Genomic DNA, 3,228 nt, shown 5'->3' on the forward strand with positions numbered 1-3,228 from the left:
CATATTCGAGGGCTACCAAAAATGAAGCGGAAACTTTCTCTATGGGAGAAGCCTTTTGTAGTTCATGCAACCACTGCTACAAGCCATTTGATGCAACCCTCGGTCATCAATATGCCGACTGGCGTCACCGGGTGTGGTCCTACTGCCACGTAGTGCGTCTTTGTTTTGCTGTGCTTCTCTCTGATCGTCGATTTTTGGAATGGTTGAAACGAAGGAACAGCGTGCTTCCGTGAAATTCTGTTTTCTGTTGGGGGAAAAGGCGGCCGAAACAGTAATTATGCTTCTAACAGCTTACAAGGACGCTACTATGAGCAAAATACAAGTTTACGAGTTGTGTTTACGATTTATGAATGGTCACTTGTCTCTTCATTACCAACCTCGTCTAGAGTGACCGTCAACTTCTTGAATGAATGAAAACATCATGACAATTCATGAACTGATCTTGGAGAAATTGATGAACTTGTTGATATGACTGGTGTGTCCTGGATCTCCTGCTAACGAATTATGAGCGAAGAATTGCGAATAAGAAGAGTTGCAGTAAAATGTGTGCCTCGCTTGCTCACGGAAAATAAATAGCAGTCACGGCCGAATGCGTGTCGTGAACCGAATGAAAAGTCAGAAATTAATCCGGATCTTTTTTCGGAGGTCATTACTAGTGACCTAAGCTGGTGCTAGGGATTGTGCAAATGCAGGAGAGGTGAAGAAAATAAGGACGGAGGCATTCAAAGGCACGACTCGACAAGAGTTCCAGCACTGCTTCGAACAGTGGAGAACGCGTCTGGACCGATGCATTGCTTCAAATGGAGAATATTTTAAAAGCAATATAAGTGTAAACATATAAAACTAAATGTATAAAGTAATATTGCCAAATTCCTGTTTCTTTTGGGTACCCCCTCGTAAATAGGTAGCTGTATCATCGCATTACATTATTTTCGTTAAATCCAGCTAGAATAGAACGAATGAATGACGAATACAATATGTATTACTTAACTTTGTTTAGTTAATTCATCTATTAATAAAATCAAGTATAAGTCTTTTTGAATATACTTTGATTCTCATATCAAAGTACTTTCATTATTGTAAATGTAAGGATTCAGATATATCGAATGATGGCTATAATCCATGAAGCTCTTATTGTTTTGCTCATATCAGAGGAGTTTGTAAAATTAGCTTGGTTAATGTTTCGTTTGAACTGTTAAGGGTTAATAATTGGCTGAAATCCATGAATGGTAGAGAAACCATTTTAAAATGCTGAAGCTCTCTTTTATGTTTTCCTCATATTTAATTTAAAATGGATATCGTGTTGTATGTGTGTGCGTTGTATTTTCTTTTCTGTGAACACGAAGGACAAGGTTGGGATTTGTCTGAAAATTATTTCAAGTAAAAACAAAACTAAAGCAAAGTATAATGAAATGATAATGACTGCTTTGATGGTTTGTTTAATTGGCTACTTCTAACGACTGACCTTTCATATAAACAAATTCAAGTTGGAAATAATTGCAATACACCAAAAGAGAGTAAAAACACAAACCAAAACAAAAGAAACATAGAAAGCAAACAAAAAATTAGTCAATTACTCCAACTAATAATACAAGTATTAATGATGATGATGATGATGATGATGATTATAATATTAATTGTAACACTAAAAACATCAACAATATCAAAAATTATGATAATAATAATAATAATAATAATAATAATGATAATAATAATAGTAATGATGATGATAATAATAATGATAATAATAATAATAATAATAATGATAATAATACTAATAATAATGATGATGGTGATAATAATAATGATAATAATAATAATAGTAATGATGATAATAATAATAATGATAATAATAATGATAATGATAATAATAATAATAATAATGATGATGGTGATAATAATGATGGTGATAATAATAATGATAATAATAATAGTAATGATGATAATAATAATAATGATAATAATAATAATGATGATGATGGTGATAATAATAATGATAATAATAATAATAGTAATGATGATAATAATAATAATGATAATAATAATAGTAATAATAATGATAATAATCTAGACAGCTTTTAATGTTTCCTGTAGTGAATGAAGTTTGATTCTTTTTTTTACCAATATTGAAGCCGTTTTCCCTTTGAATAGTGAATATTTCTTTTTGTTCTATTAATTTTTTTTTTTTTTTTTTACTAAATATCTAATTCTAGTAGAAGGTCATCCATGTCATCCGCCATAAAATATTAATGAATTATATTCTTATTACAGATATTTTATACGTCAGACATTTTTATATTACATTAAATTTGCTGTCAGAATGAGGGATTTTTGCTATTCTTATATCCATTTCACGTACTGAATTTGTGACGCTCTGAGGGGAAATTACATAATCAAACATTAATAATTATATCTTTGATCTCACACCGTTTGGTTTTAAAATGAAAAAAGGAAAAAATGCCCAACGAATATTCTCTATATTAATAATAAATACATACTTTCATCATCCATAATTGCATTATAATAAAAGTAAAAACAAAAAAAAAACAATAGATAAAAGCTGGGTAAATAGAGTATGCAAGCTTTAGATAAATGTTATAATACAGCTGAGTAGAAATGTAATTTAAATTTCCTTTGACACATAGTGAGCAATATAAAGAATGATTTAGGTATATTAAATGGAAATTCATGGATATTTATATTCAGTTTCACTAAAAATAATTGAATATATAAAATATACAAATATAATAATAAAAAAATGCATCTCTAGGGGAATATCAAATACTATATGGCAGAAATATTTGAGTATAATTTTTATTGAACTTCATACGTATGCCTTATAATTTGTCAGGATAATACTTCAAATCTATCAAAATTATCCTGTAGATAGAAGCGAAAACCTCAAATTCAACTTCTGTAGTTCATCATTTTGAGATTAACGCAGCAACTGGCGTGGTCTATTAAATTTCTCTCTAATGATATCGGTTATATTGATCTCAACAATTATGCGATTGGAGAACTGATGCATTATTCTGTCGCCTATTATATTTCGTCATCCAGTTTTCCTATTGCTGGTTCGAATTGGCACTGGAATCTCGAAATTGTTTGAGGGATACGTGACCATATCGACATATCCTCTTTAAGAAAAAAAAAAAAAACTGAATCGCTTAAATGCTTGATGCTTAAAATTTCGTAGACTTTGGCATTCCTGTAAACCAGTGGTTCCCG

At 30.3% G+C, this 3,228-nt stretch overlaps 1 protein-coding gene across 1 annotated transcript in view; it reads left to right on the forward strand.

Moving 5' to 3' along the window:
* The window catches only part of LOC106883108 (glutamate receptor ionotropic, kainate 2-like), a 676,112-nt gene that overhangs the window by 646,452 nt on the left and 26,432 nt on the right, over positions 1–3,228 (forward strand). The gene's annotated exons all lie outside the window — the stretch shown is intronic.

The sequence above is a fragment of the Octopus bimaculoides genome, chromosome 21, assembly GCF_001194135.2.
Source record: "Octopus bimaculoides isolate UCB-OBI-ISO-001 chromosome 21, ASM119413v2, whole genome shotgun sequence".
Taxonomy (NCBI): Eukaryota; Metazoa; Mollusca; class Cephalopoda; order Octopoda; family Octopodidae; genus Octopus; species Octopus bimaculoides.